Here is a 24,554-nt window from a genome sequence, read left to right on the forward strand (position 1 = left end):
CCCTGATGATAGTGACCCATGACCCATTTTTGGACAAAATACCCCCAGAGGTCTTATCAGGTATTTTTTTTTTTTTTTTATGAAACATTTTTTGGAGCAATTTAGTGGTTTATGGGGTTAAAACTTGGAATGTACTCTGGACTTGGTATATTGGGGTCAAATTATGGAAAATTTAAATGAAAAGGGAAAATGTTGTACTGCATGGAAGTGTGATACTCCCTGAAGCAGTTTTTAATGCAGAGGCCCGGATGATCGGGGAAAGTGTCACACTGAGTGGTGGTGGCCTTCCGTATCCCCCTCTTGTGACACATACTGCATTTTTTATGGGATCGTCCCTTTTTCCAGTGTGGGGGACTTCACCTGGGAAGTGTTGGCCTGAGATGATCCTGGCACCTATAATTCCAGTTTCTTGGGAAGTCCGGCCTCCTCTTTCCTGGTCAGCAAAGATCAGGGTTAGGACTTCTTCTTGGAACTGGAGAAATGTCCCTGTGTTTCCAGCGTACTGGGACAGTACAAAAGAGTTGTACATGGCAACCTGTACCAAGTAGACCGCAACTTTTTTGTACCATACCTGTGTTTTCCGCATGGCGATGTATGGCTTGACGACTTCATCAGAGAGATCAACTCCCCCCATATGCTGATTGTAGTCCAGAATACAATCAGGCTTGCGGACCGTTGTTGTGGTACCTCACACAGGGACAGGTGAGCTGCAGTTACCATGAATTGTGGTTAGCATAAGGACATCCCTCTTATCCTTATACCTGACCAGCAACAGGTTTTCATGGGTAAGGGCACGGGACTCACCCTTGGGCATAGGTGTCTGAACAAAATTGAGAGGGAGGCCTCTCTGGTTCTTCCGCACGGTCCCACAAGTGGACGTGGATCTGGCGGCAAGGGATGTGAACAGAAGGATGCTGGTATAAAAGTTGTTCATGTACACGTGGTAACCCTTATCCAGCAATGGGTGCAAAAGGTCCCAAACGAGTTTCCTGCTAACACCCAGAGTGGGGGGACATTCTGGGGGTTCAATACGGGAATCTTGTCCCTCATATACTCTAAGCTTGTAAGTGTACCCGGAGGTACTCTCACAAAGTTTGTAGAGCTTCACACCATACCGCTCCCGCTTCGAGGGAATATACTGGCAGAAGATGAGTCTCCCCTTAAAACTGATAAGAGACTCATCTACCGAGAGCTCCCTGAGCGGTACGTAGGCCTCCAAAAATCTGGCCTCAAAGTGATCGATGACCGGCCTCACTTTAGAAACCACACACAGTTATACGGGGGCGGGGGGGGGGTTTGGGGAAGTGCTTCGGCCCAAAAAAGGGTGGCAAATCGAAGTGCCCTGAACCCCTAATAGGGCCCGGGTCACGCTGAAAAAGCTGCGGCGGACCCATAGGGACCTATTAGGGGGTCGGGGGGGGGGGGACATTTTTACTTATTTTTTTTTATTTTTTTTTAACCTCGTACCTTTCCCTTCACTGACAACTCACCCTAGCTAATAGAGGCTTCTTCAGCCCTGAGGGGGCCTGCTGAATGGTACAGGTACGCCCTGGGTCCTTAACTACCAGGAAGCTAGGGCGTGCCCATACGCCCTGGGTCCTTAACCCCTTAAGGACCCTTGACGTACGCGTACGTCATGACACCCTGGTACTTAAGAATCCATGATTGTACGTGTACGTCATGGAGAATTCCGGCCCCCGCCGGGCGCTGGGTGGGGATCGGACCGGGATGCCTGCTGAAATCATTCAGCAGGCTTCCCGTGCAAATGCCCAGGGGGGTCATCAGACCCCCCCATGTCAGCGATCGCGGCAAATCGCAAGTGAATTCACACTTTCTATTTGCACGATTCCGGGTCATTACGGGTCTATGGTGACCCAGAATATAAGGGGGTTCGCGGTTGTCTAAGACACCCACAATCCCCCTGAAGGGATAGGAGTGAGGTGGCAGGGGTGCCACCCCTCCTATCTCTACTATTGGTGGTCTAGACGCGACCACCAATAGCAGATCGGGGGCAGGGGGGTTAACTTTCGTTTTCCCGGTTCTGCCCACCCACAATAGGCGGGGCAGGACGGGGAAATTACTCGGACCAGCGCCGAAGATCCACTTACCCGGGCGGGCGTCGGAGGCAGCGGGCAACAGAGATCGGCAGGCGGCGATGTCGTGCGGCTGGATCCGATGGAAGCCGGTGAGTTGCCTAGCAACATCGGGATGGTACAGTTTGAGATCACTATATTGTGGTCTCTAACTGTAGCCCTCCAGATGTTGCAAAACTACAACTCCCAGCATGCCCAGACAGCTGTTTGGGCATGCTGGAATATGTAGTTTTGCAACAGCTTGAGGGCTACAGTTAGAGACCACTATATAGTGGTCCCTAAACTGTAGCCCTCCAGATCTTGCAAAACTACAACTCCTAGCATGCCCAAACAGCTGTTTGCTGTCTGGGCATGCTGGGATTTGTAGTTTTGCAACAGCTGGAGGACCACAGTTTGGAGATTACCATGGCCCTCCAGATGTTGCAAAACTGCAAATCCCAGCATGCCCAAACAGCAAACAGCTGTCTCGGCATGCGGGGAGTTGTAGTTGTGTACCTCCAGCTATTGCATAACTTCATCTCCCAACCAGGCACACTGGTTGGAAAATACTGAGTTAGGTAACAGAACCTAACTGAAGCTTTTCCAACAAGTGTGCCTCCAGCTGTTGCAAAAGTACAACTCCCAGCATGCACGGTCTGCCAGTACATGCTGGGAGTTGTAGTTTTGAAACAGCTGGAGGTTTGCCCCCCCCCATGTGAACGTACAGGGTACATTCACACGGGCAGGTTTACAGTAAGTCTCCTACTTCAAGTTTGGGCTGCGGCAAACTTTTTGCCGCAGCGCAAACTCCTAGCGGGAAACTCACCGTAACACGCCTGTGCGAATGTACCCTAAAAACACTACACTACACATAATAACACATAATAAAGGGTAAAACAAACACCTGACCAGCAACAGGTTTTCATGGGTAAGGGCACGGGACTCACCCTTGGGCATAGGTGTCTGAACAAAATTGAGAGGGAGGCCTCTCTGGTTCTTCCGCACGGTCCCACAAGCAGACGTGGATCTGGCTGGCAAGGGATGTGAACAGAGGGATGCTGGTATAAAAGTTGTCCACGTACACGTGGTAACCCTTATCCAGCAATGGGTGCAAAAGGTCCCAAACGAGTTTCCCGCTAACACCCAGAGTGGGGGGACATTCTGGGGGTTCAATACGGGAATCTCGTCCCTCATATACTCTAAACTTGTAAGTGTACCCGGAGGTACTCTCACAAAGTTTGTGGAGCTTCACGCCATACCGCGCCCGCTTCGAGGGAATATACTGGCAGAAGATGAGTCTCCCCTTAAAACTGATGAGACTCATCTACCGCGAGCTCCCTGAGCGGTACGTAGGCCTCCAAAAATCTGGCAATGTGACTCGTGGAGATACTTTGTTTCATCCACATACCGGAGAGGAAATTAAAATAAAGCATTTTGCTACCTGTGACTCTAAGAACATAGTCTATGTAATCAAGTGCCCATGTGGTCTCCTATACGTTGGGGAGACCAACCAACGTGTAGGAGACCGCATAAATCGACATAAATCAAGCATACGGTGCAGAAATTTTTTATATCCGATCCCCCATAAATTTGAGAAAGCAGGGCATAACATCTCCCAATTAAAATACCAGGTTATAGATAAGGTGGAGCTCCCGAGGAGGGGCGGAGACTTAAAGAAATTTCTTCTAAAAAAAAAGAAGCTTATTGGATTCACAAGCTGGATACGGTGGAACCAAGGGGTATGAACCGTGGTTACGAGTTAACCCAGTTACTATAAATGAAACCATAAAATATTTCCTCTTCTCTCCTTGAGTGGTGAAGTTTTCTTTAATACAATATACTGTAAACATGATGTATTTATGATGGTTTAGTCACTAATATTGAATGTATCCTTTATTTTTAGATACAACGTAGAGAGTAATATAAGAAAAATACAGTCAAGATGCAGTGACCTGGAGTACAGGTTTTCACGTTCTATTTAGTTGCTTTATATATATCAGTAGATAGGGTGTCTTCCTTTATCTCTCACCTAGAATAGAGATTCACCTGTATAACATTAGGACTAATGAGTAGCCAACCGGAAGGGGCTGGCCTCTACCTGTATAAATTACTTTGTATGTCGACCTGTGAGTATAACAGTTGATAACGGCGTGCTAGCCGAAACGCGTCCTGTAAACTGTTTACATGTGTGAATAAACACAAAGAATTGCTACGGACAGTGAGTGCCGAGACCTATCCTTTATACTATTGACTTTATTGTCTGCGTGCACCACGACTTTTACACGAGTGCCGACTCCATAACTGATATCATTGAGGAAGTCAGACTGGGCAGCGAGGGTGCCCTGGAACTTGGCGATGTAAGATCTGGTAGAATCACGGGCACCTTCCAAGTCAGCAACCCTGTCAGAGACATGCTGGAGGTCCCTGCGCATCTCAGAGATCTCCGCCCTGCAAGCTTCCCTGACTTCCGTAATAAGGGCTCTAAAATCTTCCCTAGAGGCGAAGTGAGAGAGTAACTGGCTGAAGTCCATTGACAATGGTACAGGAGACGGGACCCCAGGGCAAGCTAGGTCTACATCAGAGCCTCCATCCCAGGCGACAGGAGCTGCAGGCAAAACAAGGCTCCCAGGAGATCCACTAGTAGAGGAGGGACCCGGCTGGGGTAGGACCCCAGGGGATCCCCCAGTATGACCCCTTGCAGACATGGACCGCTGTGGTTTAGGGAAGTCCCAAGACAGAATCCAATTTGTCCCAGGAGACTCTGTATCTCTGCCAGGAGAGAGTGTGGTAGGTGATACTGGCCCTTTAAGAAAGGCCTCAGCAGAGTATCCACAAGGTGAGGGGGTCTAGGAGGCTGGTAGGTGAGACCCCTGATATGCAGCTATCCCCAGGGGCTGTAAAAGGGGTCGGGCAGGGACTGACTTGACGGCTGCACTTGATCCAGCCACAGCAGATGCAGCTCCAGCAGTAGTGGGACAGCGAGACGGGGCCTGCAGCAATTGCGCAGTCTGTCCAAGTCCACCTCCGCAGAAGAAGAGGCTGGTGGCGTGAGTGACACCTCTCCAAGCTTCACCCCGAGTCTCGGGGACAAGATAGAGGGCAGGAGGCGATGAGGCAGCGCTCCTCGACCACAGGGGGAATCCTCCCGGCACGGCAGCGCGGCAGTCACAGGCCCCACAGAGCGCGACCTCAGGCTGCGAGTGGAGGCTGGAGTTGCAGGCGGGGAAGCAGGTGCTGAAGAGGGGGAAGTGCGGAGGTAGCGCACGATCCCCCTGGAGGCAAGTGGCAAGACCTTCCTTCTTCGCCTAGTTCCCCTATCATGGGGTAGAGGGCTGAAAGGCTGATTTTAAGGCAAATTGCTGAACACAAGCTGCGGAGCTCTTAAGCTATGCGGCCATCTTCTTCAGCATCAAGCCACGCCCCCTGTGACTCCTTCTCTTCTGAGCATTGTAGTGCGCCAGCAGTGCACTTGACGTCCACACATGGGGTATTTCCATACTCGGAAGAGATGATGTTACAAATTTTGGGGGCATTTTACTTTAAAAACATAAAATTTGGGGGAAACCAGCATTTTAGTTGAAAAAAAAAATCATTTACACATCAGACTTTAACAAAAACCTATATCGAACCTATAGAAGAGAAAAACCTAACCACATAAAACCAGCTCCTCAGAAACTATGTATAAGACTTGGAGATATAAGAACAAAATACCAATATAGTCACCTACACGTGCATATAGCACACAAAATATATCTCCAAGCAAGTGAATTGTAAAAGTAGATTACTTTATTAATGGTTGCAAAAAGCATAAAAAACACATGATAGTATAAATAACACACATGATAGGGAACAAAAAAAGGGGGGTACTGGGGTGAGGAAAGTCCTGTACAAGTAAATAGCTGTATGTCTGTAAATAACAAATGGTGCGCTGCAGCAGATAAGTCAGAGAAATTACTGGAGCCCCCCTAAGTTACAAAGAAAGGGGAGGAACCAAGGAGTATAAAAAACCAAGGACAGACGGGTGAGAAATATACACCCTGACTGGAGGAAAGAAAAAGAAGGCTGACCTAATAAAGTGCACAAGTGCTACAATACAAAGAAGCAGCCTAAAAAAAGAACTAACTGAGCAGCAAACAGAAGCATACAGCGGTACAGGACTCATCCCAGTTCCACACCAGACCTCCGACGTGTTTTGCCGGGATGGGCTTTATCCAGGAGTCATGGGGTAGAGGGCTGAAAGGCTGATTTTAAGGCAAATTGCTGGCCACAAGGTGCAGAGCTCTTAAACTATGCGGCCATCTTCTTCAGCATCAAGCCACGCCCCCCGTGACTCCTTCTCTTCTGAGCATTGTAGTGCTCCAGCAGTGCACTTGACGTCCACACATGGGGTATTTCCATACTCGGAAGAGATGGTGTTACAAATTTTGGGGGCATTTTACTTTAAAAATATAAAATTTGGGGGAAACCAGCATTTTAGTTGAAAAAAAAAATCATTTACACAACAGACTTTAACGAAATGTCGTCAAACACCTGTGGGGTATTAAGGCTCACTGTACCCCTTGTTACGTTCCTTGAGGGGTGTAGTTTCCAAAATAGTAAGCCATGTGTTTTTTTTTTTTTTTTTTTTTTTTTTTTTGCTGTCCTGGCACCATAGGGGCTTCCTAAATGTGACATGCCCCCAAAAACCATTTCAGCTAAATTTGCTTTGCAAAAGCCAAATGTGACTCCTTCTTTTCTGAGCATTGTAGTTCGCCCACAGTGTGCTTGATGTCCACACATGTGGTGTTTCCAAACTCAGAAGAGATGGGGTTACAAATCTGGGGGGCATTTTCTCCTATTACCCCTTGTAAAAATTTTACATTTGGGGGAAAACTAGCATGTTAATGGAAAAAATTTTTTATTTACACATCCAACTTTAACGAAAAGTCATCAAACACCTGTGGGGTGTTCAGGCTCACTGGACCCCTTGTTACGTCCACTGAGGGGTGTAGTTTCCAAAATAGTATGCCATGTGTTTTTATATTTTTTTTTGCTGTTCTGGCACCATAGGGGCTTCCTAAATGCGACATGCCCCCCAAAAACCATTTCAGAAAAACTCACTCCCCTTCCCTTCTGGGCCCTCTAGTGCACCCGCCAAACACTTGGCATACACATATGAGGTATTTCCTTACTCGAGAGAAATTGGGTTACACATTTTAGGAAGATTTCTCTCCTTTTACCCCTTGAAAAAATTCAAAAAACTGGGTCTACAAGAACATGCCAGTGTAAAAAATGAAGATTTTGAATTTTCTCCTTCAATTTGCTGCTATTCCTGTGAAACACCTAAAGGGGTAACAAACCTTTTGAATGTCATTTTGAATACTTTGAGGGGTGCAGTTTTTATAATGGGGTCATTTATGGGGTATTTCTAATATGAAGGCCCTTCAAATCCACTTCAAAACAGAAATGGTCCCTGAAAAATTTCAATTTAGAAAATTTTTTGAAAAATTGGAAAATTGCTGCTATACTTTGAAGCCCTCTGATGTATTCCAACTCTATGATGGAAACGTAAAGTACCGTATATACTCAAGTATAAGCCGACCTGAATATAAGCCGAGGCCCCTAATTTTACCCCAAAATCCCAGGAAAAGTTATTGACTCGACTATAAGCCTAGGGTGGGAAATACATCATCCCCCCATGTAATCATCCAGACCCCCGTCATCATCACCGCCTGTCAATCCCTTCATCAGTGGTCTTCAACCTACGGACCTCCAGATGTTGTAAAACTACAACTCCCAGCATGGCCGGACAGCCATCTGCTGTCCAGGCATGCTGGGAGTTGTAGTTTTGAAATCTTTGGAGGTCCACAAGTTGAAGACCACTGCGGCCTTCGTCATCATCCCCCCCTTTCATCATCACCGCCTCTCAATCCCTTCATCAGTGTTCTTCAACCTGCAGACCTCCAGATGTTGCAAAACTACAACTCCCAGTAAGCCCGGACAGTCATCGGCTGTCCGGGCATGCTGGGTGTTGTAGTTTTGAAACCTCTCGAGGTCTGCAGGTTGAAGACCACTGCGGCCTTTGTCATCATCCAGCCCCCCCCTTTTGTACTCACCTCCCCTCGGCGGGAAGTTAGGGTGAGCTGGTCCGGGCCATCTATGCTGCAGGGACCGTCCGGTGGGGATTGTTAGTCGTTGCGGGCTGTCCATTTTCACCGGGGGGCCTCTTCTCCGTGCTTCGGGCCCGGACTAGTGCGTTGCCTTGACGACGACACACAGGGACGTTGTGCATGAACGTCACTGTGTGTCGTCGTCAAGGCAACGTCACTACTCCAGGGCCGGGCACGGAGAAGGGCCGCCCCCCGGTGAAAATGGACAGCCCGCAACGACTAACCATCCCCACTGGACGGTCCCTGCAGCATAGATGGCCCGGACCAGGTCACCCTAATTTCCCGCCGAGGGGAGGCGAGTACAAAACAAAAGGGGGGGCTGGATGATGATGAGGGCCCAGAGGTTTCAAAACTACAACACCCAGCATGCCCGGACAGCCATCTTGCTGGGAGTTGTAGTTTTGCAACATCTGGAGGTCCGCAGGTTGAAGACCACTGATGAAGGGATTGACAGGCAGAGAGTTCATTCGAGTATAAGCCGAGCGGGCGTTTTCAGCACGAAAAATCGGCTTATACTCGGGTATATGCGGTAGACATATTGTACATGTGAATCAATATATAATTTATTTGAAATATTCATTTCCTTATAAGCAGAGAGCTTCAAATTTAAAAAAAAAATGCAAAATTTTAAATTTTTTCATAACATTTTGGAATTTTTCAAGAAATGATGCAAGTATTGACAAAATGTTACCACTAACATAAAGTAGAATATGTCACGAAAAAACAATCTCGGAATCAGAATGAAAAGGTAAAAGCATCCCAGAGTTATTAATGCTTAAAGGGAACCAATGATCAGATTTTACCCTATATAATGCTAGGTAAAGTGTTATATAGGGTAAAATTGTTGTCCTCACCATACCTGGGGTATGCTCCTGCCTCCAGGGATGGTGAAGATATGAAGTTATAAACTAGTCATCGCGACGGCCGTAAGTAGTCCCCTGGGCGGGGAGCTCCACTCACCTGTTCCCGTTCTTCTGCAGGCAGGGACGCCCCTCCGCTTGATTGATAGGCAGCGTCATTGTTCCGCTCTCTGAACAGACAAAGCAGAGCGATGACGCTGCCCATCAATCAAGCAGAGGGGGCGTCGCTGCCGGCCGAAGAACGGGAGTAGGTGAGAAGAGCTCCCCACCCAGGGGACTACTTACGGCGGCGGTGACCAGTTTATCACTTCATATCTTCACCATCCCTGGGGGCAGGAGCATCCCCCAGGAATGGTGAAAATAAAGATTTTACCCTATATAACGCTTTGCCAAGCGTTATATAGGGTAAAATCTGATGATTGGTTCCCTTTAAAGAGACAGTGGTCAGATGTGCAAAAAATGGCCGGGTCCTACAGTGAAAATTGGCTGGGTCCTTAAGGGGTTAAGGACCCTTGAAGACAGATTAATCACTTGCAACGCTTGCTCATTAGGACATATCTCAACATGTATTTTGTTTTTTAATTCTTGTTTTTAAGAGGTATTTGACAATGCTAATGCTGCAGTACTTATGCTCAAGAAATGCAGCAAAAATGTGAATGTGGGAACACAGTCCAAAGGTTTTCAATCTGAGTCACTTGTTCACTAACATTTCGTATTTTGAGTGTGTGTTTATTTATTTTTTGAGCAGTGTATATTGTACTCTAGATTTGCAGCAGAAAATCCACACTGCAAATCTGAGCAAATCAGCCAACGTAGAACTCACCATTACAATATCCACCATGAAACTTTTTAGATAAATATGGAGTGAGCAACCTAAAGGAAGACCGATTTTTACTTGGGTAGCTGTTACCTTGAAAGATTCTTTGGTGCTAAAATGTCCTTAAATTGGCATGCTTATTTACCTTGATGGATTACAGTGGTATTAGTTGCCTTTTATTTGATGTAGATGGAAGCTTGCATGATACCTACATCCAACACTGAAATAACTTTTGCATGAAAAAGTTATTGATTTTTCCCCTTACTGTTGGAGACTTGGAAAATGATTTTAGAACACATGCTTTAACCTCTTCATACGCCCTGCATCCCGAGTCCTTAAGGACGTGGGGCTCATGCATACGCCCGTGGGAATTCCGGTCCCCGCCGCTAGCCGGTTGGGACCCCCCCCCCCCCGATGTCGGCGATCGCAGAAAATCGCATGTCAATTCAGACATGCGATTTTCTGCTATTCCGGGCTGATCAGGTCTCTGGTGACCCGATCACCCGGAAAATAGGGATGATCGGAGCTGTCAGTGACACCACCGATCATCCTGAGGGATAGGAGCGAGGTCGCAGTGCTGCGATCTCCTCCTATCCCCTGCCATTGGTCAGAACTGATTATGACCAATGGCAGAGCAGGACAGTGGGTTGCCATGGCAACCCCCGTTCTGCCCACCCCTGAATGTCGGGCAGAACGGGGGGAAGAAGATAGAGACCGGTACCTTACCTGAAGATGGCCTGGGGACCACAGATCGTCCCTGGAGACTGCAGAGATCCCGGCTCAGGTAGGCAAATGAGGGGGGGTGGGGGGGGGGGGGTAATGAAAGTGGTGGTTGGGAGTTGTAGTTTTGCAATATCTGGAGGGTCACAGTTTGGAGGCCACTGTTACAGTGGTGCCCAAACGGTAGCCCTCCAGATGCTGTCAAACTACAACTCTCAGCATGCCTAGACTGCCCAGACATGCTGGGAGTTGTAGTTCTGTAACATCTGTCCCTTCAGATTTTGCAATTTTCATGAAATGTTTGAAAATTGCTGCTCTACTTTGAAGCCCTCTAATTTTTCAAAAAGTAAAAATATGTCCATTTTATGATGCCAACATAAAGTGGACATATTGTATTTGTGAATAAAAATATAATTTATTTGGAATATCCATTTTCCTTACAAGCAGAGAGCTTCAAAGTAAGAAAAATGCTAAATTTTCTAAAATTTCATGAAATTTGGGGATTTTTCACTAAAAAAGGATGCAAGTTCATGATATTTAGAGATTCTCTGGTGTCTGGTATTGTGCCAAGGGACTGGCGCAAGGCGAATGTGGTGCCAATCTTCAAAAACGGCTCTAGGTCTTCCCCAGGAAACTATAGACCGGTAAGTTTAACGTGCATTGTGGGTAAATTGTTTGAAGGACTTATAAGGAATTACATACAGGAATACATAGGGGATAATTGTATTATAAGTGATAGCCAGCATGGGTTTACTAAGGATAGAAGTTGTCAAACCAATCTAATTTGCTTTTATGAAGAGGTGAGTAGAAGCCTTGACAGAGGAATGGCTGTGGATATAGTGTTTCTGGATTTTGCTAAAGCGTTTGATACTGTCCCTCATAGACGTCTGACAGGTAAGTTAAGGTCTTTGGGTTTGGAAATTTTAGTTTGTAACTGGATTGAACACTGGCTCATGGATCGTACCCAGAGAGTGGTGGTCAATGATTCGTACTCTGATTGGTCCCCGGTTATTAGTGGTGTACCCCAAGGTTCTGTACTGGGCCCGCTGCTGTTTAATTTATTTATCAATGATATAGAGGATGGTATTAACAGCTCTGTTTCTATCTTTGCAGATGACACCAAGCTTTGTAGCACGGTACAGTCTATAGAGGATGTGCATAAGTTACAAGATGACTTGGATAGACTAAGTGTCTGGGCATCCACTTGGCAAATGAGGTTCAATGTGGATAAATGTAAAGTTATGCATCTGGGTACTAATAACCTGCATGCGTCGTATGTCTTAGGGGGGATTAAACTGGCAGAGTCACTGGTAGAGAAGGATCTGGGTGTACTTGTAGATCACAGACTACAGAATAGCATGCAATGTCAGGCTGCTGCTTCCAAAGCCGGCAGGATATTGTCATGTATCAAAAGAGGTATGGACTCAAGGGACAGGGACATAATACTCCCCCTTTATAAATCATTGGTACGGCCTTACCTGGAATATGCTGTTCAGTTTTGGGCACCTGTCCATAAAAGGGACACTGCGGAGTTGGAAAGGGTGCAGAGACGCGCGACTAAACTAATATGGGGCATGGAACATCTTAGCTATGAGGAGCGATTAAAGGAGTTACAATTGTTTAGTCTTGAGAAGAGACGTTTAAGGGGGGATATGATAAACGTATATAAGTATATTAATGGCCCATACAAAAAATATGGAGAAAAACTGTTCCAGGTTAAACCCCCCCCAAAGGACGAGGGGGCACTCCCTCCGTCTGGAGAAGAAAAAGTTTAGTCTCAAGGGGCGACACGCCTTCTTTACCGTGAGGACTGTGAATTTATGGAACGGTCTACCTCAGGAACTGGTCACAGCAGGAACAATTAACAGCTTTAAAACAGGATTAGATACATTCCTGGAACAAAATAAGATTAATGCTTATGAAGAAATATAAAATCTCATCCCTTCCCCAATATCGCGCCACACCCCTACCCCTTAATTCCCTGGTTGAACTTGATGGACATATGTCTTTTTTCGACCGTACTAACTATGTAACTATGTAAGTAACGACGAAAATTTACCAACAAAATAAAGTAGAATATGTCACGAAAAAACTATCTCAGAATCAGAATATTCAGTTAAAGCGTTTTCGCGTTATTAATGCGTAAATTGACGGTGGTCAGAATTGAGAAAAAGGGCTCAGTACTTAAGGTGAAAAAGGGCTGCGTCGTTAAGGGGTTAAAATGATTGCGTCTTGTTTATAGGCATGTTCTTATGAAGTTTAGACTCCTACAGTGTGTAAAGCATTTGTTCTTAGAAGAAATTTCTGAGCAGGTACACTTTTTGCATAATAATGTTGGGTCTTTGGATTATTAAATTATACAGCATGAAATAAATGACTTGATACAAAATAAAACAACGTTTGACACTGCATTATAAAATGTTATTTTAAAGAGCCTGAGAGTGAAGGAATTAGACACCTTGAAATCAAACATGCCCTATGCTTTTTCTCACAAATACTGGCTGTCAGGAGAGACCAGGAGGCTACCATACACATTAGATGGTCAGTTGATACCATCAAAATTGGTCACCAACTTCCATCTAATGTGTATGGCTAATTTACGGCATCATATTCTATAAAAATCTATTTATATGGAGAGTTCTGAAAGCTCCAAAAATAATGTCCATAATTTGTCTTAAAAGAATATTGCAAGTTTAGTGACACTGTTTTAATGGGTCAGAATAAACATAAAATTGTAAATTTTTAAGCATATTTAACCAATGACAGAGTATGATATAATTTGGAAAATGCGCAGTATGGCAGACATGCTATTTTTTACTTATTTGTTGGCCTTATTCTGTCTTAAAGGGGTTACCTCATGAACTCGAGTCTTTATGTATTATTAGGGCATATATGGAGAGGTTTATTAAAACCTGTCCATAGCAACCATCAGATTTGCTTGTTTCAATTTGCAGTGGCCTTGTCACAAAGGGATCTGATGAGTTGCCATGGACAACTAGGCAACTTTTCCTCTGAGCAGGTTTTGATAAATCTCCCCCATAGACATCATAGAGAACTCCCTAAACAAGCCAGGAAAGACTTGCTTTGTATGCAAGCAGCTCACTTTTTGGGGGTTTCTAGTCATCCTTATATTGATTATTCAACTGAATGCCTGGTGTGTATAACTAAATTTGTAGGGGTATTCCTATCTTGTAATTTTGGATTCCTGGCCCCCTAGGGCATGTTTGCAGCCACCGGAGTTAGTCAAAAAGGCAAAAGCAGCTGAAGGTTATTCTTCCAGAAGCCTTGTAGCTATGTCCTTTTTGGCAAGTCTCATCATCTCTACATGTACAGATGCAAACATTAAGCATGCAAAGAAAAGAACACTGTACCTACTGTGAAGCATGGAAGAAGTTTGGATACGTTTTGAGGTTACTTTGCTGCTTCTGGCACAGTGTGTTTTATATCTGTACAGATGTCAAGCAAACTTTCCTCTGTGCTAAAGTCTGTGCTTAATGGACTTCCAAAGAGTAAGTATATTATTGACTATTATCCAGAATGCTTCGTATTTCACAGCCACAAAACGTGTCACATTCTGTGTTATATCATTGTTCTACTTATGACCTAAGTCCTGCTTTTCTTTGGAGGAAAGTTTGTTTGATATTGAGTTTCAGTGGAGGAGGACTGCCGAGGGAAAATTGTTTTACTATCTACCTTGTCCAGTATTGTGCATGGTCCGCATAACCCTATCTGGTAAGCGCTAAATCATGTTGGATGTTTACCATTGTTTGTAAATATTACACTATGAAAAGCTTTTCATTTGTTTTATATTAAGTCTGTACAGGGTACAATAAAATCTCAAGACTATCAAGGCATTTTGGAGCGAAATGTACTACCCAGTGTAAGGAAGCTTGATCTCAGGTCATGGGTCCTCAAACAGGATAATAACTCAAAACACACAGCTGAAAACACCAAAGAATGGCTATGCAGAGATTTCAATTTGACACTGGACCCCACTCTAGATAATTCCACGGGGCGTTCCAGTTTATCCTACTCTGCCATTAAGCGAGTCAAACGTTCCCTTGCTCAGCTTCAATTGTACGACCCTTGGCACCTACAGCACCTGTCTTAAAGGGACTATAGTTTTTTTTCCTCTCTGCATAAGTCCTACAGTCGCCTGGACTATGTCCTGGTCCAACACAGTGCTCTCTCCTGGTTGTCCACCACTGCGATAGGAAACATTCTATGGTCAGATCCCGCCCCGGTCTTCTGCTCCCTCCAGCTTCCATTCCTGACTAAGTCCGAATGGTCGTGGTGGTTGAACGAGTCCTTACTGTTACACTATGCGCTCCGGCCTCACACGCTGACCGTGAGTGCATGGTCCCCTTACCTTCTGCTGCCGACGGGGCTGGGACTTGCATCGCGGGACGCGCCCGCATGCAAGCCCCCAGTCCATCACTCTCCAGGTGTTTCTCCTGCCTCTGCCTCCACCTCTCTGCTCCGGTGTGCGTGTCCCCGACCCTTAGGGTGTGCGCGTGCCGAAGCTTTGAGGTTTAAAGGCCCAGTGCGCTTATTAGTGTAACCACCTGTGGCTGGTTTATAAGTTCCTCCACCCGCCTCGGTTGTCTGCCGTATCTTTGTGTTGCTTTGTGCACAAGAGAAAGCGTTCCTTTGTATTGCCTTGCCGTGTACCAGATCTCCTGCTCTTGTGACTTGACCTTGCTCCTCTTCTGCCCGCCTACTGAATTCCTGCTACGTCCTGACTACACTACTGTGCTGCCTGCCCTGACCTACTGCTATCCAGACTACGAGTTGCCTCATCCCTCCTGTGCCTCGCATCTCCTCAGCCGCCTGTGTGGTCGAGCCGTGCCAGGGGTAGCGACCTGGGTGTCGCCTGCAGCTGCAAGCCCGTCGTGCTTTGCGGCGGGCTCTGTTGAAGACCTGCGGCACCTTAGACCCCGCTCCCTGGTACGGTCCGAGTCATCTGCCACACAGGTCCAGCGGATCCACATACACCGGAGTTCCTGTCTTCAGAAATGAGTGTTACACTTACTCCTGGACTCGGTTTGCTTGGCTGATCTCACCAGAACCATTTATGACTTTGTGTCTGATCACGAATTGCACCCCACTGCTCCTTTTGTTCAGTGGGAAGCGCTCAAATGTGTCCTCTGGGGGGTCCTCATGAGACATGGCTCTAGACTGAAACGCAAAAAGGCCCACACCCTTAGTCAGACTTTGTCCAGTGTATCCTTGCTTGAACTAGCACAAAAGCGCTTGCTCTCGCAGCCTGTCCTGCGTGACTTGCAATTGGCTCATTTGGAGGTGAAACGCCTTCTGGAGGCCTCTTGAGGCCGCTGGCTCCAAATGGGGAGTAGCAAATTTCATGAATATGGCAATAAGAGCGGACGAATGCTTGCTAGGGCTCTGCAAAGAAGATTGGCACAGACCCACATCCCTTCCATTCGTTCCCCATCTGAGGCTATGGTACACACTAGAGATGAGCGAACTTACAGTAAATTCGATTTGTCACGAACTTCTCGGCTCGGCAGTTGATGACTCATCCTGCGTAAATTAGTTCAGCCTTCAGGTGCTCCGGTGGGCTGGAAAAGGTGGATACATTCCTAGGAAAGAGTCTCCTAGGACTGTATCCACCTTTTCCAGCCCACAGGAGCACCTGAAAGCTGAACTAATTTATGCAGGAAAAGTCAACTGCCGAGCCGAGAAGTTCGTGACGAATCGAATTTACTGTAAATTTGCTCATCTCTAGTACACACCATGGAAGACATTATGGCTACTTTCCATTCCTTCTTCTCTGATCTTTACCTTCTTTCACCACCTTCCTCCCCTCCTTCCTGCCCCCCGCCCCCCCTCACCTTTCCCTGGATGCCCCCTTCTCCTTGGAGGAATTATCTGCGGTCATTCGGAATACGCCAAGCAGGAAAAGCCCTGGCCCGGATGGCTTCACTGCAAAGTTTTATAAATCTCTGCTGGATTCTCTCTCCCCATCCTCTTGAGGGCCTGTAATTCTATCTCTCCTGACACCCCCCTGCTGCCAGCCTCTATGCTGGCTCACGTGGTAGTGTTGCCAAAACCTGGCAAAGACCCCCACTCCTGTGGTAGCTAAAGGCCCATATCCTTGCTAAATGTAGATCTGAAAATGTATTCTAAACTCCTGGCCAATCGGTTAAATAGCATCCTTCCCACCTTTATACATCCCGAACAGGTGTGGTTTGTACCGGGGAGGGAAGCCAAGGATAACATGATCATATCTCTAGATATCATACATTATGCACAATCTCGTCAGCTGCCCATGATGATCCTTTTTCTTAATGCCAAAAAGGCCTTTGATCGAATCTCCTAGTCTTTCCTGGCACAAACTTTACAGCATGTTGGATTAGGTCCCAACCTCTCGGCAAAAATGTTAGCACTGTACAGCACCCCGAAGGCCCACCTAAAAATAAATGGCTCCCTTTCTACTCCATTTTCCATCCACAATGGCAGGAGACAGAGCTGCCCCCTCTCCTGTATGTCCTGGTAATGGAACATCTTCTGGCTAGCATCAGAGCAGACCCGGACGTCCACGTTGTGGCGGTCGGGGACTGTACGCACAAATGCTCCGCCTTCTGGTGTATATCACTGATCCGCTGGTATCCCTCCCATGTTTGATGTCCCGCTTGGCAGAATCTGGAGCCTGGTCTAATTTTAAAATCAATTTCTCGAAGTCAGTGGCGCTTAATGTTTCCTTGCCTGGCCGTACAGTGTCCTCTCTTAAATCCACCTTCCCGTTTAGCTGGCCTAATGGCGGTGTTAAATATCTGGGAATGGTGATCCCTTCGGATCTCTCCCGCCTATTCTCTCAGAACTTTTCCCCCCTTCTGGCCCGATTCCGGACGGAATTGGAGTCCTGGAACCATAAAGTCTTCTCCAGGTTCGGCCGCGTTAGTATACTTGAAATGACCCTGCTGCCCCGCCTACTGCACTTACTGCAGACGATCCACATCCGCTCTCCTTTGTGTGGGCCTCTGCTCGCCCTCGGCCTAACCGACTTACTCTGACTCGTCCCAAGTCACTGGGAGGGGCTGGCCTTCCTGATTGTCGTTTATATTATCTTGCCTGCGCCCATGCGCGAGTTCTCGATCTGTTCCATAACAACACGCCCAAACTTTGGGTTCGTTTGGCTCAGGACATCTGCCCCAAGGCACTCTCCACCTTGCCTTGGACCTGGTCCCCGGCCTCCCACAATAGCTTCCCCACGGGGACTACTTGCCCATCCGCCCTAAACAGTGGATCCACAACCACGGTGCTGGTCCCTACCTGAGCTAAAGTGCAATGGGCGTAAAAACAAATAATACTGAACACAGACAGATATGAAACATAACGGGAAAACTACCAAACAACCAGATAAACCAGACAGAACATAAATATACAAACAGGGCAGAATATAGTGTACTAACAAACAGTTCAGAAACCAGAATCCAGATAAACGGCAAAAATTAATAAAAGAACTAGGCAAGGTATAGAATGAGTATACAGCAGAAACCAGGAAATTCAGGGGATGAACAGAAGGACTGAATGTTAAACACTAAACTGATCAGGAACATAGGACACTGTTCACACTGGGACACAGAACAGAAACACACTGGACAACCAAAAAAACTCCAAAAAAAGGAGTAGACAGCAACAACAACTCAAAATAGACTTCTAGCCAGCGGGCACACTCCAGTGTGTGATCAGGATACTTGCCTAGAAGGAAACAGAAATATAATACACAGAACACTAACATAAACTGATACTAATTCAGAGGACACAGATCAGTGAGTAAGCACAGAGGACACCAAAGATCAATGGTAAAGCACAGAGGAAACACTAGATCAGTGATCATGAACTCTATCATCAGTGCATGTACTATAAACTCTAAAGATCAGCAATCATGAACTCTATAAAAACGGATACAAGTAAACCAAACTCCACAACGTGAAGGTACACAGGTCAAGATACTAGACAGGATATGTTTCAAGATACAAGACAGGATATATTCAAAATTAAACTCCACAACATAGAGGGAAACAGGTCAGGATTCTCACAATATGAACACGGACTAAGAAACAAGGCTAAAGGAGAACAGACATCCAATAATTCTAAAAAATGCAAATAGTACCAAAAATCTACAATAAATAAGACTATTAACCATGGTTAAAAACTCACAAATATCACAATATAAATACAAGGTGCATGATAAAGCAGACTTGGTCAGCATTGCACAATTTACCAGCGACCAGAGTGCAGCAGAGCTCGGGTTGGATAAGAACCTTAACTCTTCCAAGACAAGGAAGAATAAGAATAGAAACTGCTCAAAACACAAAAACCAATGTCTGAACAGACCCAGACACAGAAAAACACAAAAATGGACATTACAAGATTATTTGAAGAAAATGGTTTTCCAGCAGAGTACCCCTTTAAGTCCAGGGTACCATAATTTTTGTCCAGGCTAGTTTCATTATTTTGTTTTCCAAAAACAATGACAGATTTATATCAGCTATTTACTGTAATTTTTGTATTCATTATTACTTTTGTTAATTTTAGTTATTTTAAGAAACATTGTGGGTTTATCTGTCTGTAATGGAAGGGTACCAACAGTTTAGCCCATGTCTGTATCTGGGTTGCCCTCGGCATGTCTTTAGAGAAACTCATTTGCTGGCTAACCTTGTCATGAGGTGAGTTGATGAATAGTGTATATACGACAAGATGCTTGGTGGCACAGTGTGGTTTATTGTATTTGTAACTTTCACATTCGTTTGTTGTTGTTAATTGTGTTTTAAAAAATATTTAATAAAGAGCTGAAAAAAAACCAATATAAAACATTCTTTGAAGTATTCTCTGTATGAATGTCAAGCCTAATGTCAGTAAAGGAGTTTATAATTAGAAACTAATAGCAGGTATTGGAAGAAAATGTGGACGAATTTTGGCGCTGGAACTCTGGATATTAAGAAAATCAGGAACACATCCGCATTCATTTCCGAGGCTTTATTGTGAATACATAAGCAACGCGTTTCTGGTCCGAACCGGACCCTTTGTCAGGCAAGGTATCGGACCAGAAACGCGTAGCTTATGTATTCACAATAAAGCCTCTGAAAGGAATGCGGATGTGTTCCTGATTTTCTTAATATCCAGAGTTCCAGTGCCAAAATTCGTCCACATTTTCTTCCAATACCTGCTATTACGTTACACTGGGACAGCGTGCCTGCTACCAGAGGACTGAGGTTGCGGACCTGGGAATTGTTACCATACCACGCTTTTTAGGTGTTGTGCCCTGAGCGCAACGCCCTTTGGTGAGTTTAATCTTGAATATGTGTAAACTCAATTTTTAAACGTTCTTCACTAGGGGCGCAATTTCCCTCTTTCTTTTTTCCTCTCTATTTATAATTAGAAACTGGAAACCTCAAAATAAACAGTTTTTAGGGTGTATTTACACAAAGTATCCTGCGTACATTTGATGTTCAGTATCTGAAGCTGTGTTCAGTCATGTAGTTTACATTGAAATCTGCAGCTTCAAATCCTGCGCATCAAATATGCACAGGATACTGCACAAGTAAATATACCTTAAGGGCACACACGGGTGCATCCGCTTCTTTTTTCACACTGCGGAATGCAGAGATGACAGTCACAGAGGGACTGCAGAGCAAGCTCCCAACTGCGGCTGGGTAGCTCTGTGTGTCCGATCGTAGTGGTGGATTTGAATAGTTTGAAATCTGCCACTACGTGCGGACACACAAAGCTACCTGGCCACAGCTGGGAGCTTGCTCTGCAGTCCCTCTGGGATTGCTGTCGGCACATCTGCAGGGTGAAATACCCTGCGGATGCGCCCTATGTGATCCTGCCCATAATCTTTAATTCAATCATTGTAGATATTGAAATGCATAAAACTGCATTGGGGTATATACAATCGATTCATAAGAATTCATACAATCGATTCATAAGTCATCTGTATTGCTTTTACTTTAACATTATACTGTACAGCTAAACAGCTAAGAGTAGCATATTTAGGAGGCAGATGTGTTTTAACGACCCTTATGGTCATGCAATCAGTGTGGTCAAGGAAATATTAGTTAAAGGAAAACAGTACTTTTGACAAATACATTACATTTGTATTTTTTATTGTATATTAGACATCCTGTTTTTAAATTAGAAAAAATAATGCTAAAGTGAATGGACACTTGTACAAGCTGTTGAAAAAGTATGCACAGCTGCATGACTTAGAAGTATGAAGGTTGGATACTATTGTACTATATTTAGTACGTTGAGAGAAGTATTGGAAATATTGCAGGTATGTAGTTGAATAATAAACATTTACAGTGAAATTTGCTTAAAAATATTATAGAAACATTTTTAAGCATAGAATCCAAGGGATGCAAGCAGCAGAATGTATAAATCTAGATTCTGCCGCCTGAAGCCACAATGAAATTGCCTTCTCAAACTTAAAGTCACATGTAAGAAATCCATGTAGGTGACATGCTATATACCAACAATAAATATAGTGCACACATGAATATGTACCCCCATACTGTAAGATTGACCCACCAGGAATCTGAATACAGCTCTATTCACACTACAGACAATTGTGGAAATTCTGTGCAGATTTCTCTTGCAGCAGCCTCCCAATTCGATAGGCGTTCCACTGCACAGTTCACACGACAGCAGTTCAGTGACAGAGAATTGTATTCTGGCAGAAGATTGAAAATGTTAAATCTTCCACTGTAATCCTAGAGTAGCTGTGCTAATGCCCTACTTGAAACACGCAGAAGTGCATAGAACCTTCCTCTGAGGTTGGTATCACTTCACTCACTGGTTCCTACAGCCTTTTCACAGAGCTCTTTCTGCTGGTGTCTTAGATTCTTTCCACATGGCAGGACACAGAGCAGCAATCTGGGAGAGGTCAGTACTGCTGGGCTATTCTATGTACTGCACTAGAACAACCTGCAGTCTCAGCATCATATTAAAGGGACACTCCACCCCTAGACATCTTATCCCCCTATGTGTGATCGCGGGAGTCCCGCCGCTGGGGACCCCAGTGATCTCAGCTGCGGCACCCCAGACATATGGTGCACGGAGCGAACTTCACTCCGTGCCGGATTACTGGCGATGCGGGGCGGAGGCCCTGTGACATCATGGTCACGCCCCCTCAATGCAAGTCTATGGGAGGGGGCTAGACTTGCATTGAGGGGGCGTGGCTGTGACTTCAAGAGCCTCCGGCACTGCACCTGACGCTTTAAACGAATGCTGGGTGCCGCAGGGAGATCGCGGGGATCCCCAGCGATCAGTCATCTTATCCCTTATGCTTTGGATAGGGGATAAGATGTCTAGGGGCAGAGTACTGCGTTGAGACTGTAGTGTTGAGACTGCAGGCTTTACTAGTGCAGTACATAAAAGAGCCTTACAGTACTGGAAGAACTTATCTAAGTTAACATTTTTATATTTTGCACTTATTTGGGTGGCATATCACCATGGAAATAATTACTGATTCCAGTTAATTTCTGCTCTAGAACCATAGAACATAAAGGGCATAGATTTAAGAGAAATTCCATGGGTAAAGTTTCCTGCATCAGACCATCATATAAAGTTTCAGAAAGCCTACAACCTATAACAGTGTCTCCTCTACAGAATTGTATAAGCGGTGTCTACCTTTTCCTTGTATTCTTCACTTGTAGACTGTAAGCCCTCTGAGCTTTTTATTAATTATTATTATTATTATTATTTTTACATAAGATTTCTGATGCTCAAGCTCATTTTAGAACTGCTAGTTGCTACCACTTAGTAATATTTGTGGTCTTAACCTTCTCTCCATTCTTGTCAACACTAAGATATGCGAAATGATCTCAGATCAGCTCTGCCATTACGTTGTGCCCCTTTCTTTTCCCACTGGACATACCAGCTTAGTTGTATCTCTTTCCAGAACATTTGCTGTGGCATTTGATATATTACATCATTATATCCTCTTTCTAGAGGTTTAAAGGTTTATTTCTTCCAACGCTTTCATACACACTGTCCACCACTGCAGCCATCTAAACCTGAAGCTAACCTAGCAACCAGCTTGAATTTCTAGACTGAAATTAATATGTAGTTAACCTTGCATTATGTCTTTGTTTACGCAGGCTGAGCAAGGGCACATAACTTGCTGGGCAGCTCGAAAGCAATACGCTGGAAATGTGAAGCCCCACATTCTGTTGCCATGTTACAGTTTAGTCCAAACACAGACAGCAGGATACTCTGTGGTGACACTACACAATAATTGTATTTACAGAACATCATGCACCCCTTATACCTTAACTAATACTACACAGACTATATATGCTATTCTGGATACAGTTGTACTCTCAAAAAAATGCAATATTATTCTGCTAATCTATATAGTACCAAACCAACTTTATCATGCAGTCATAGGCACTTGCCCTTGGCTTTCTTTTTTTAACATTTTATCATATGCTAGATCACATACTAATCACAAGACTTGTAAACAAAATGACCCCTGTGTGTCTCATTCCATTAATAGATCCACTTCTTTTTCTATAACGGTCATCATACACTGACTATCCACAGGAAAGGGGAAACCTAGATGATTAGTATGGATCTGAAGGCTGGTAATCCCACTGATCCTGAGAAAAGAGGTCAACTTTTCCAGCAGTCTCATATATATATATATATATATATATATATATATATATATATATATATGCATAATATATACAGTGTATATATATATATATATATATATATATACATACATACAGTGATCCCTCAACATACGATGGTAATTCATTCAAAATGAAACATCGTTAGTTGAAAGCATCGTATGTTGAGGGATCCGTGCAATGATAAGTATAGGAAGTTATACTGACCTTTCCCCGCCGCTCTGGACCATCACCGCTGCCCTCGATGTCACCCTCCATTGCTGTCGTCGCATTCCTGGGGTGTCCCCGCCACTGCTGCCCGGGATCGTCGCTTTTCATTGCGGCTGTATGATGACGACGAAGGACAGCGACGGCCATGCAGGGGATCCTGAAGAGGACAGTCTGGAGCACCTGGACCAGGTGAGTGATCATCACCGCAACACATGGGCACATTAAACGGCTATCCGGTGGCAGCTGAAGCAGCCTGCGCTGCCGGATAGCAGTCTATGCGATTGCCCCGACATACAAAAGCATTGTATGTTGATGCTGCCTTCAACATGCAATGGCCTCTGAGAGAAATGTCGGGGCCATCGTAGGTCGGGGGGGTCACTGTATCAGGTGAAATAAGTATTGAACATTAAACATCATATCCAGTATCCTGAGCTCTCTCAACACCTTTGCAACCAATTGCTACAAAACATAACAATGTTGTTGGTTACAGGTGCTTCTAAATGTTCCAGCAAGCACTGTTGGGGCTACAAAACAGAAGTGGAAAGACAATAAATTTGCCTTGAGGGAAAAGAATTAGCAGAAGAGTTTTCCAAGAGCCAAGGACCACTTGTGTAGGGCTTCAATAAGACCTGGAATTAGCAGGAACTGTTGTCTCAAGAAAAAAAAATGCACTATGCCTCCATGGCCTGTATGTATGCTCAGACAAGACTCCATTGCTGCTTGAAAAGCATGTTGAAGCTCATTTAAGTTTGCAAGATTTGGAAATGCCAGTGAAATACTGTGGTCAGGAGAGCATAATTGAATTTTTCATGCTTGTCTTCCAGCTGCAGAGAAGGAATATATAGCTCCACCCAGTTCATTCCAGGCCCGCCCACCTAACAAAACAAGCAATCTAGAGAATTAACCAATCCCCAGCCAGGCCTGGCTATAAGCATCCATATGACAACATACACAACATGTTTTTTTCTGTCCTCCATTTCTAGTCAGCAGATACCTCCTAAGCCCCTCCCCCTTTTATGTTGCTATTCCACTCCCTTCTGTGCTGCTGGAAGATGTACATA

The sequence above is a fragment of the Hyla sarda genome, chromosome 1 (genome assembly GCF_029499605.1).
Source record: "Hyla sarda isolate aHylSar1 chromosome 1, aHylSar1.hap1, whole genome shotgun sequence".
Taxonomy (NCBI): domain Eukaryota; kingdom Metazoa; phylum Chordata; class Amphibia; order Anura; family Hylidae; genus Hyla; species Hyla sarda.